The sequence below is a fragment of the Palaemon carinicauda genome, chromosome 4 (genome assembly GCF_036898095.1).
Source record: "Palaemon carinicauda isolate YSFRI2023 chromosome 4, ASM3689809v2, whole genome shotgun sequence".
Taxonomy (NCBI): domain Eukaryota; kingdom Metazoa; phylum Arthropoda; class Malacostraca; order Decapoda; family Palaemonidae; genus Palaemon; species Palaemon carinicauda.
The window spans coordinates 174,630,493-174,643,997 of NC_090728.1; the positions used below are offsets into that span (position 1 = coordinate 174,630,493).

Genomic DNA, 13,505 nt, shown 5'->3' on the forward strand with positions numbered 1-13,505 from the left:
GTGAATTAATGATGTAATAACGTTGGCGATTTTAGAAAATTCAGTCCTGTGTTATGGTATAATGTATGGGATGAAAACATAGATCAATAAACAACAGATTTCAAAAACATTAATCAGAACAGCGATGAACAAAAGAGGAGAAATTATAACTTTCCTTTTTTGTTAACGTTTATAGTAACACTCACCTTTCACGCCTGTTTCTTCTGCAGGGTCAGGTTGCCGTAGAATAATCAATTTTCTGGTTGGTCACCGTGAAGTCATCAACTAACTTCAGTACTTCCAAACTTTTCTATATTCTGTCCTTGGTTCCTTGAAGGGTGTTCCATTTAAATGTTGAAATTTAATTGCTAATATTACTTTATCAAGATTTTCACCTATCTGAGAAACACCATTAACAGAGGTTGCGGTACTATGTCTGCACCATCGTACCCCACAGCACTATACCTATCACTAACACTCAATTGTCGCCAACAGACGCTTGAATAATAGAATTAAACCCTACAATAACTATGGTACAGTATACAGCAAAACTGTTAATACCCGAATTCAGAAGTTTTCGTTCGAATGCCACTTACTAGCAACTCTCACATTCTTCACATTTCTAATGAGACTAGGTTCCCGGGACGAAGCATTTCGAAACTTCGCTCAATAAAAGATACAGTTCATTAAGCATGATTTTAGAGAATTTTATGCTATATCTTTCATCAAAATATCAGCTAGATCACTATGTAAAAATTTACCCAATAGTCTTTAATTATGATAAAAATGAATAAAGATATATACTTAATGAATGACTTTTTAGACGCCATAGTTATGTATCTAACGTAAAGAACGTATCGGAGATTACTTGTGGACGGAGTTTAAATAGACATCAAGTGGCCGTCTCACAGTGGCACTCTCACATACAAGCTACAGCTACTCAACAACTACAGGATAACTGTTCCTCTAGTTCAGCTTATTTAACCATATTTTCTATAAAAAAAAAAAAAGTTATAACCAATCGTCTTAACTTCAACGAAACCACTGTTCATGGGTGGCTAAACGATACAATGAAGGAGAAAAATTGAAAAGCCATCCTAGTAGGTAGAGACCCCGTTGCAAAACCGCAGAAGACGAAGAGTTATAAAGCCAATAGCTAGGCCTAGACTCCAGAGCCATCCTATCATCACCATTGCCATTATTATTATTATTATTATTATTATTATTATTATTATTATTATTATTATTATTATTATTATTATTTAAGATACGTTGTTATCGTCTTTCTGTATAATCTGCACATAACACCTTTAGCTAAATTATGTCCGACCTGAGTATAGTCCTCCATTCGTAAAGTACAAGAAAGATAATAGGAAGGCAGAATTGATTGAATTTCTAATAGCGAAGAAAATTGAACACCTCGCCTATTTATTTATTTTACCTCAAACTGAAGAAACCCGCTGTGAGACAGTGAGACTACAATTCTGTAAGTACCGTTGACTAAAGTCTAAACTATAACTTGTGATAATGTATTGCAAGTTTTAAAACCATGATCCTAACTAACGTTTGTTTTATACACAAAACGATGTAAGCAAAAAATAAGTAATAACTTTGAAATCATATCCTAAATGCATAAATTGTTATCATTAGACTAACTGTTGTCCATCATTCCAGACGCCCCCCTTCGCAGTTTAAAATCCTATCCAGACAGCTCAAAGACTCGTCTCAGGGACACTCGCAGTCACGTTGACAAAGGGATTCGTGTAAAGCGGGGTTTACACGGGCGAGCAGCTCGTCGAGCCTGGCTCGACAACCCTGTGTTTGAATTGATGTTCGAGCATGTAAACGGGCTATTTGGTTGTCGAGCGCATTCGTCGAGCGGCTCGATGAAAGTCAGGCTCATCTTGACTTTTGTGGGCGGAGCTACATTGTTTGACGAGCGGTGTGAACGTGTGAACGGGTGTCGAGCATCGAACCTCAGTTGTTATTCAAACCTGCTAGAGGAAATATCATCAAAGAAATGAATAATGGCTGCCATTAATGAAAGTAAGAATGAGAAGGAAGTCGTACTTGATTTCATACTTGCATATCGAGCTCATCCAGCTTTATGGAAAGTTAAATCAAAAGACTATTCCAATAAAGTAGCCAGAAACAAAGGAATAGCGGCTCTGCATGAAATATTGAAAGAACTAATTTTAAAGCCTTAATTTTAAAGCAATAAGCAAGTTGATGTGTGAAAATTTCTCTCTTTAGTAGCCAATCCTTCTTCTACTTTGATCTTTTTTTTCCTTCTTAGTGCCACTGCTAAAGCAATGGCAATCAAATGGTCCTGGTCGATAGACATGTTGACGTTGTTTTAGCACGAGGCACACTGAGGTTCGATGTACTGTCTGAAAGCTCTTCGAGCCGTTCTACAAATAGGTTCGACAACCGGGCTCGACGAGCTGCTCGGCCGTGTAAACCCGCCTTAACAGTGACATTTTTTTTTTTTAATATTTTAGCATGAAATGTTTTATTAACGATCTAACATTATCCTATAATAAAATTATACATAAAATGTGACAAACGTGCGTTGTCTCATACATACACATGTTTGCAAAGTGAAATATAAGATTTAATACCAATTGGCAACTTAAGAACAACACTTGTCTTTAAGCAAAAGAAACAAAAAAATATCACCAATTTTACTGCATACTGTACTACGTCTATAGCCAAGAGACTATGGCATTAGTATTTTCACCAACCCACCCTATGATGCATGGATTATCACCAACCAACCTTAAGATACTAGGTTTATCACCACTACACACACGAGTAGAATAAATTTTACCAACACTAATTATGGTACTACGCCTATTATCACCACAATATAGCATTAGGTCTATCACCAACACACCCTCTGGCACTAGGTTTACCACCAAACACTCTATGGCACTAGGCTTATCACCAAAACACCCTGTGGTACTGAGTTTATCCTCAAAGCACACTATAATACAAAGTTTATCCTAACATACCGTATGGTTCTAAGCTTATCACCAAAATATCCAATGATACTACAGTAGATTTATCAACCAAAACAACCATTTTTCATCACAAACATACCCTGACGTACCAGGAATATCCACAACACACCAATGATATTAGGTGTATCATCAACACACCGGATGGCACTACGCCAATACACCAACACACCCTATAACAACAGGATTATGGTCAGCAACCTTATGGTAAAAGGTGCTAGACTTATCACCAACATACTCATACTAGGTTTATCACTAACACATCAAAAAACCCTATGGTACTTGGTGTATCACCAACACACCTTCCGATTCTTCATCAACACCTACTGAAGCCTTTTCAAAATCCCCATTCCCACGGTGTCCATTATAGTCAAGATCACTTTTGCATCAAACAATAATCAAGAGAAACATATTCAGGTATATTCACTTCATTCCTTCCGCCATATTGACACTTGCTAATTCTTTGAGTGTACCTCTGTTTCACTCATTACGTTAATAATATCATTAACACTATCCTCAAATGGCCCTGCTTCAACTGGATGCCATGTTTATAGTGAGTAAATAGTAATCCGTACTCTAATAATCACAAAATAATGGTTAAAATAAGCTAGAATATGAATTTAAATGCAGTGGGACTATTACATATCTCTGGACTTGTACTACTGGTGGGAAGGTACTAGGTAGGGTCCGAGAGTGACTGAGACTTTGACTGAGACCATGGAGAGGGCTTTGGATGATGCCAATTGGCTCAAAACGGAGGCGCGGCGTGGCTTGCGTGGCTGTAATTGGTTGGGAAAATCTCTCTCTCTCTCTATCTCTCTCTCTCTCTCTCTCTCTCTCTCTCTCTCTCTCTCTCTCTCTCGTTGAAAAATTAATGGTGGTTACTCCTTTCCTGTTCCGGTTTAGTTCTCAAATAAAGATCAAAATATATTGTCAAGCAATTATTATTATTATTATTATTATTATTATTATTATTATTATTATTATTATTAGTATTACTACTACGCTATAACCCTAGTTGGAAAAGCAGGAAACTATCCGCCCAAGTGCTGAAACAAGAAAAAATAAACCAGTGAGGAGAGGAAATAAGGAAATAAACTCCATGAAAAGTAACGATATAAAAAAGTAAAATATTAAGTTATCAATAACAATGTTAAAATAGATGTCATAAATAAACTATGAAGAGAGACTTCTGTAAACCTGCTCAGCATATAAAGTTCCAACGATTAAACTGCTTGATAAGGAAGATCATTCCACAATCTGGTCACAGTTGAAATAAAACTTCTAGGATACTGTGATGTATTGAGCCTTATGGTGAAAAAGGCAAGACTTAGAATTAATTGCATACATGATGTTACGGTCTGTAACTTCATCAAGTAATGACTGTTTTGTCACTTTTTTCTGTATTTATTTATTGATTAGTCTAATAATTTTCTAGTTTATTTACTTATTTACCAATTTATTTGTTTTTTTTACCCTTCCACGTTGATATTAGAACACGCTATTATCTGTTATGTTACATTTTTTTTCGCCACTCATTTAATTTGGCGAGGTTGATATTTAGCAAAAGTAACAGTTTACTGCAGCGCTAAAATAAAATCCCGCTAACTTCTAATGCCGTTTACATTCAAAATTTTGGCATTTAGTTGAGTATTTGTTAAAACACCAACGCTAAAATTAGATCGCGGTAATATTTTACGCAAGTAGTATTTTACTATTAATATCTAGCCATGTCAATATTTCAGTACGTTGATATTACGTTATATATATATATATATATATATATTCATATATATATATTTATATATATATATATATATATACATATATGTATATATATATATGTATATATATATATATGTATATATATACATATATATATATATATATATATGTATATATATACATATATATATATATATATGTGTGTGTATATATATATATATGTGTGTGTGTGTGTGTATATATATAATATATATATATATATATATGCAGTTTATATAAATGGTGAAACGTACTTGTGGTTACTGACAAATTAACATTGTAGGAGATCTGTTCCTAGCAATCAAATTCCCATGTTGTATAAACTCAAATAAGAACGTACGGCTTGAGAACAGCAAGGAGCAGACGGTAAACAATTATACGAAGATGATGCCATACTTTTACATCATATTAACGTTAAAACTCTAAAACCCTTTCAACCATTGAAGGTCATAGAATATATTTCAAAGTTATAGAAAGAGAGATAGAATTTCACGGTTAGTTATAAAAACAGTTATAAAAAAACAATCTTTTATATACCTTACAATACAATATTATTATTATTATTATTATTATTATTATTATTATCATTATTATTATTATTATTATCATTATTATTATTATTATTATGATTATTATTATCAGCTAAGCTACAACATTATTTGGAAATGCAGGATGCTGTAAGCCCAAGGGCTCCAACAGGGAAAAATAGCCCGGTGAGAAAAGGAAATAGATAAACTATAAAAGAAGTAATAAACAATTAAAATAAAATGTTTAAGAAAAGTAACAATATTAAAACATCTTATATATATATATATATATATATCTATATCTATATATATATATATATATATATATATAAACTATAAAAGAGACTTAGCTTGTTCAACATAAATAAATTTGCTGCGAGTTTGAACTTTTGAAGTTCTACCGATTCAACTACCCGATTAAGGAAGATCATTCCACAACTTGATCGTAACTGGAATAAAACTTCTAGAATACAGTACTGTGTAGTGTTGAGCCTCATAATGGAGAAGGCCTGACTATTGAAATTAACTGCATGCCTAGTATTTCGAACAGGATGATACTGTATTTTCTTCCTGAAATCAAAGCAACTACTTTCTTGATGGTCCTATTTTACGGTCACTATCTATAAATGAATTTTTTTTTTTTTTAAAGATTTACGGAAATTAGTCCAATTAGGTTTCGTGAAAGGTTACAGGTTTCCCAAAAAGTTCAAGAAAGTGTGGGAAATAATTGACAACACCCCATCCCCAAATAAGTAAGGACATTTCGTCTTAAATCAGGTTAAAGGAAACGTTAGTCTTGATTATTATTATTATTATTATTAAATGCTAAGCTACAACCCTAGTTGGAAAAGCAGGATGCTATAAGCCCAGGGGCCCCAACAGGGAAAATAGCTCAGTGAGGAAAGGAAACAAGGAAAAATAAAATATTTTAAGAATAGTAACAACATTTAAATAAATATTTCCTATATAAACAATAAAAACTTCAACAAAACAAGAGAAAGAGAAACTAGATACAACAGTGTGCCTGAGTGTACCCTCAAGCAAGAGAACTCTAACCCAAGACAGTGGAAGGCCATGATACAGAGGCTATAGCACTACCCAAGACTTGAGAACAATGGTTTGATTTTGGAGTGTCCTTCTCCTAGAAGAGCTGCTTACCATAGCTAAAGAGTCTCTTCTACCCTTACCAAGAGGAAAGTAGCCACTGAACAATTACATTGCCATAGTTAACCCCTTGGGTGAAGAAGAATTGTTTAGTAATCTCAGTGTTGTCAGGTGTGTGAGGACAGAGGAGAATCTGTAAAGAATAGCCAGACTATTCGGTGTCTGTGTAGGCAAAGGGAAAGAACCGTAACCAGAGAGAAGGATCCAATATGGTACTGTCTGGCCAGTCAAAGGACCCCCTAACTCTCTAGCGGTAGTATCTCAACGGGCGGCTGGTGCCCTGGTATTTGAAGTCATACCGTAGGGTTTTTATCATAATCTGTGTAGCGGGTTTTACTTGTAAGTTTTAATTCATATACACAAACGTATAGACTTATGAAAGGTGTAACAACGATAAAGATGTGTCCACAATGTATAAAAAAACACATCATCATAATCCCATACTTACGCACATTGACGCAAAAGGCCTGGGTTAGGTTTCGCCAGTTGTCTTTATATTGAGCTTTTAAATAAAAACTTCTCCATTCATCATCTCACACTTTATGCTTTATATTCCTCAGCCATGTAAGCCTAGGTCTTTCAACTCTTCTAGCGCCTTGTGGAGCCCAGTTAAAACTTTGGTGAACTAATCTCTCTTGGGGAGTGCGAAGAGCATGCCCAAACCATCTCCATCTACCCCTCCCAATGATGTCATCCACATATGGCACTCAAGTAATCTCTCTTATAGTTTCATTTATAATTCTGTTCTGCCATTTAACTGCCAATATTCTTCTGAGGGCTTTGTTCTCAAATTTACAAAATTTGTTGGATATTGTTTCATTGTCATACCACGACATATTTTCATACAGTAACACCAATCTCACTAAACTGATATATAGTCTGATTTCTATATCTATTTTCAGGCCATTCTATTTCCAAATTTTACTTAACCTAAGCATTGCCCTTTTTTGCTATTTTCACCAACACTCCTAACTCCCATTCATCAGGTTTTGCCTCTCCATGCCCCATTCTACAAAATAATCTTGTAAATATTCTGGGAGTCACTTCATTTCGGCCAATATCATCTCAGCAGTTATTCCATCTTATCCAGGGGCTTTCCATCTCTTTAGTTTTATTTTAGGATAGCTTTGACTTCAAACACACTGAATTCATTCATGGGTCTTCATCAGCTTCAGGTATATACTGTACTGTATAAATAAAATCATTCCCTTCATTTCTCCTATTCATAACCTCACTAAAGTGTTCCAACCAACGTTGTCTTTCTTCCTCTTCTATTGCTACAACAGAGCCATTTCACTTTTTGATGGGTATATGCTTCTTCTTCTTTGCCCCAGTCGAGATTTCATTACTAATTTTATGAGCAATTCTTACACCATGGCCACTCCCTGAATTCATAGCTTTGTCAGCATCATCTGCTTTACTGTCTAAATATTATCTCCAGTCGTTGCTGGCTTTTCTTTTGACCTCACTGTCAATACTGGAATACTTGACATGCTCTACCTTGTAATTTTCCCTATTTCCTCGAAAACTTTTAACAACCAATTTTTATCTTTGTCTCCTTTTTATAGTATCCCAAGTGTCATTTGATATCCACGGCTTTCTTGTATACAGTATATATATATATATATATATATATATCCTACCCACCAAAACAAAATTGTATAAATTTGATATAGGAATTCCACTCGTTAAAAACCGTACACATTTTTCAACACACTAAAGAAAACCCGTCAAAAAAAAAAAAAAGTCTAAAATCTTTTCATATTTACAATCCCATAAAGTTAATTTTTGATACCAAATGAGTTTTTTTTTTTTAACTGAAAGCTTAACCTTCTACATTAGGCCTATATACATAAACGACTTGACATATCCCTGTACACTTTATGTACAGTAAATTTAAAATTTCTAACTACATGGTAATGTTAATACGATGCAAATACATTAGACAAGTTTCAAAATTGCCTAGAGCGCGATCATAAGTTACAAGTGAATTAATGATGTAATAACGTTGGCGATTTTAGAAAATTCAGTCCTGTGTTATGGTATAATGTATGGGATGAAAACATAGATCAATAAACAACAGATTTCAAAAACATTAATCAGAACAGCGATGAACAAAAGAGGAGAAATTATAACTTTCCTTTTTTGTTAACGTTTATAGTAACACTCACCTTTCACGCCTGTTTCTTCTGCAGGGTCAGGTTGCCGTAGAATAATCAATTTTCTGGTTGGTCACCGTGAAGTCATCAACTAACTGCAGTACTTCCAAACTTTTCTATATTCTGTCCTTGGTTCCTTGAAGGGTGTTCCATTTAAATGTTGAAATTTAATTGCTAATATTACTTTATCAAGATTTTCACCTATCTGAGAAACACCATTAACAGAGGTTGCGGTACTATGTCTGCACCATCGTACCCCGCAGCACTAGACCTATCACTAACACTCACTTGTCGCCAACAGACGCTTGAATAATAGAATTAAACCCTACAATAACTATGGTACAGTATACAACAAAACTGTTAATACCTGAATTCAGAAGTTTTCGTTCGAATGTCACTTACTAGCAACTCTCACATTCTTTACATTTCTAATGAGACTAGGTTCCCGGGACGAAGCATTTCGAAACTTCGCTCAATAAAAGATACAGTTCATTAAGCATGATTTTAGAGAATTTTATGCTATATCTTTCATCAAAATATCAGCTAGATCACTATGTAAAAATTTACCCAATAGTCTTTAATTATGATAAAAATGAATAAAGATATATACTTAATGAATGACTTTTTAGACGCCATAGTTATGTATCTAACGTAAAGAACGTATCGGAGATTAGTTGTGGACGTAGTTTAAATAGACATCAAGTGGCCGTCTCACAGTGGCACTCTCACATACAAGCTACAGCTACTCAACAACTGCAGGATAACTGTTCCTCTAGTTCAGCTTATTTAACCATATTTTCTATAAAAAAAAAAAAAGTTATAACCAATCGTCTTAACTTCAACGAAACCACTGTTCATGGGTGGCTAAACGATACAATGAAGGAGAAAAATTGAAAAGCCATCCTAGTAGGTAGAGACCCCGTTGCAAAACCGCAGAAGACGAAGAGTTATAAAGCCAATAGCTAGGCCTAGACTCCAGAGCCATTTTATCATCACCATTGCCATTATTATTATTATTATTATTATTATTATTATTATTATTATTATTATTATTTAAGATACGTTGTTATCGTCTTTCTGTATAATCTGCACATAACACCTTTAGCTAAATTATGTCCGACCTGAGTATAGTCCTCCATTCGTAAAGTACAAGAAAGATAATAGGAAGGCAGAATTGATTGAATTTCTAATAGCGAAGAAAATTGAACACCTCGCCTATTTATTTATTTTACCTCAAACTGAAGAAACCCGCTGTGAGACAGTGAGACTACAATTCTGTAAGTACCGTTGACTTAAGTCTAAACTATAACTTGTGATAATGTATTGCAAGTTTTAAAACCATGATCCTAACTAACGTTTGTTTTATACACAAAACGATGTAAGCAAAAAATAAGTAATAACTTTGAAATCATATCCTAAATGCATAAATTGTTATCATTAGACTAACTGTTGTCCATCATTCCAGACGCCCCCCTTCGCAGTTTAAATCCGATCCAGGCAGCTCAAAGACTCGTCTCAGTGACACTCGCAGTCACGTTGACAAAGGGATTCGTGTAACAGTGACATTTTTTATTTTTTTTAATATTTTAGCATGAAATGTTTTATTAACGATCTAACATTATCCTATAATAAAATTATACATAAAATGTGACCAACGTGCGTTGTCTCATACATACACATGTTTGCAAAGTGAAATATAAGATTTAATACTAATTGGCAACTTAAGAACAACACTTGTCTTTAAGCAAAAGAAACAAAAAAATATCACCAGTTTTACTGCATACTGTACTACGTCTATCACCAACAGACTATAGCATTAGTCTTTTCACCAACCCACCCTATGATGCATGGCTTATCACCAACCAACCTTAAGATACTAGGTTTATCACCACTACACACACGAGTAGAATAAATTTTACCAACACTAATTATGGTACTACGCCTATTATCACCACAATATAGCATTAGGTCTATCACCAACACACCCTGTGGCACTAGGTTTACCACCAAACACTCAATGGCACTAGGCTTATCACCAAAACACCCTGTGGTACTCTGTTTATCCTCAAAGCACACTATAATACAAGGTTTATCCTAACATACCGTATGGTTCTAAGCTTATCACTAAAATATCAATGATACTACAGTAGGTTTATCACCAAAACAACCATTTTTCATCACAAACATACCCTGACGTACCAGGAATATCCCCAACACACCAATGGTATTAGCTGTATCACCAACACACCCCGATGGCACTACGCCAATACACCAACACACACTACAACAACAGGGTTATGGTCAGCAACCTTATGGTAAAAGGTGCTAGACTTATCACCAACATACTCCATAATACTAGGTTTATCACTAACACAACAAAAATACCCTATGGTACTTGGTGTATCACCAACACACCTTCCGATTCTTCATCAACACCTACTGAAGCCTTTTCAAAATCCCCATTCCCACGGTGTCCATTATAGTCAATATCACTTTTGCATCAAACAATAATCAAGAGAAACATATTCAGGTATATTCACTTCATTCCTTCCGCCATGTTGACACTTGCTAATTCTTTGAGTGTACCTCTGTTTCACTCATTACGTTAATAATATCATTAACACTATCCTCAAATGGCCCTGCTTCAACTGGATGCCTTGTTTATAGTGAGTAAATAGTAATCCGTACTCTAATAATCACAAAATAATGGTTAAAATAAGCTAGAATATGAATTTAAATGCAGTGGATTATTACATATCTCTGGACTTTTACTACTGGTGGGAAGGTACTAGGTAGGGTCCGAGAGTGACTGAGACTTTGACTGAGACCATGGAGAGGGCTTTGGATGATGCCGATTGGCTCAAAACGGAGGCGCGGCGTGGCTTGCGTGGCTGTAATTGGTTGGGAAAATCTCTCTCTCTCTCTCTCTCTCTCTCTCTCTCTCCGTTGAAAAATTAATGGTGGTTACTCCTTTCCTGTTCCGGTTTAGTTCTCAAATAAAGATCTAAATATATTGTCAAGCAATTATATTATTATTATTATTATTATTATTATTATTATTATTATTATTATTACTAAGCTACAACCCTAGTTGGAAAAGCAGGAAACTATCCGCCCAAGTGCTGAAACAAGAAAAAATAAACCAGTGAGGAGAGGAAATAAGGAAATAAACTCCATGAAAAGTAACGATATAAAAAAGTAAAATATTAAGTTATCAATAACAACGTTAAAATAGATGTCATAAATAAACTATGAAGAGAGACTTCTGTAAACCTGCTCAGCATATAAAGTTCCAACGATTAAACTGGTTGATAAGGAAGATCATTCACAATCTGGTCACAGTTGAAATAAAACTTTTAGGATACTGTGATGTATTGAGCCTTATGATGAAAAAAGGCAAGAGTTAGAATTAATTGCATACATGATGTTACGGTCTGTAACTTCATCAAGTAATGACTGTTTTGTCACTTTTTTTTCTGTATTTATTTATTGATTAGTTTAATAATTTTCTAGTTTATTTACTTATTTACCAATTTATTTGTTTTTTTTACCCTTCCCACGTTGATATTAGAACACGCTATTATCTGTTATGTTACATTTTTTTTCGCCATTCATTTAATTTGGCGAGGTTGATATTTAGCAAAAGTAACAGTTTACTGCAGCGCTAAAATAAAATCCCGCTAACTTCTAATGCCGTTTACATTCAATTTTGGCATTTAGTTGAGTATTTGTTAAAACACCAACGCTAAAATTAGATCGCGGTAATATTTTACGCAAGTAGTATTTTACTATTAATATCTAGCCATGGCATTATTTCAGTACGTTGATATTACGTTATATATATATATATATATATATGTGTGTGTGTGTGTGTGTGTGTATATATATATATATATATATATATACAAGGAGCAGACGGTAAACAATTAGACGAAGATGGTGCATACTTTCACACCATATTAACTATTGAAGGTCATAGAATATATTCAAAGTTATAGAAAGAGATAGAATTTCACGGTTAGTTATAAAAACAGTTATAAAAAAGCAATCTTTTATATACTTTACAATACATTATTATTATTATTATTATTATTATTATTATTATTATTATTATTATTATTATTATTATAAGTTAAGGTACAACCTTATTTGGAAATGCAGGATGCTGTAAGCCCAAGGGCTCCAACAGGGAAAAATAGCCCGGTGAGAAAAGGAAATAGATAAACTATAAAAGAAGTAATAAACAATTAAAATAAAATGTTTAAGAAAAGTAACAATATTAAAACATCTTATATATATATATATATATATATATATATAAACTATAAAAGAGACTTAGCTTGTTCAACATAAATAAATTTGCTGCGAGTTTGAACTTTTGAAGTTCTACCGATTCAACTACCCGATTAAGGAAGATCATTCCACACTTGATCGTAACTGGAATAAAACTTCTAGAATACAGTACTGTGTAGTGTTGAGCCTCATAATGGAGAAGGCCTGACTATTAAAATTAACTGCATGCCTAGTATTTCGAACACGATTGATACTGTATTTTCTTCCTGAAATCAAAGCAACTACTTTCTTGATGACCCTATTTTACGGTCACCATCTATGAATTATTATTATTATTTTTTTTTTTTTTTTTTTGATTTACGGAAATTAGTCCAATTAGGTTTCGTGAAAGGTTACAGGTTTCCCAAAAAGTTCAAGAAAGTGTGGGAAATAATTGATAACCCCCTACCCCCCAAATAAGTAAGGACATTTCGTCTTAAATCAGGTTAAAGGAAACGTTAGTCTTGATTATTATTATTATTGTTATTATTAAATGCTAAGCTACAACCTTAGTTGGAAAAGCAGGATGCTATAAGCCCAGGGGCCCCAACAGGAAAAAT

General features: G+C 34.0%; 1 protein-coding gene across 2 annotated transcripts in view; it reads right to left on the reverse strand.

Moving 5' to 3' along the window:
* LOC137640205 (peroxisomal sarcosine oxidase-like) overlaps window positions 1-3,657 on the reverse strand; it is a 131,323-nt gene extending 127,666 nt beyond the window's left edge. The window contains exons 1-2 of one of the 2 annotated variants that reach the window (XM_068372744.1): window positions 3,642-3,657; window positions 186-309 (exon numbers count right to left, since the gene is read on the reverse strand). The gene's annotated coding sequence lies outside the window, so the exon portion shown is untranslated. Of the gene's footprint in view, window positions 1-185; window positions 310-3,641 lie in introns of those variants that run through there. The other variant, XM_068372748.1, reaches the window with a different exon arrangement.
* Between the last annotated feature and the right edge of the window lie 9,848 nt (window positions 3,658-13,505).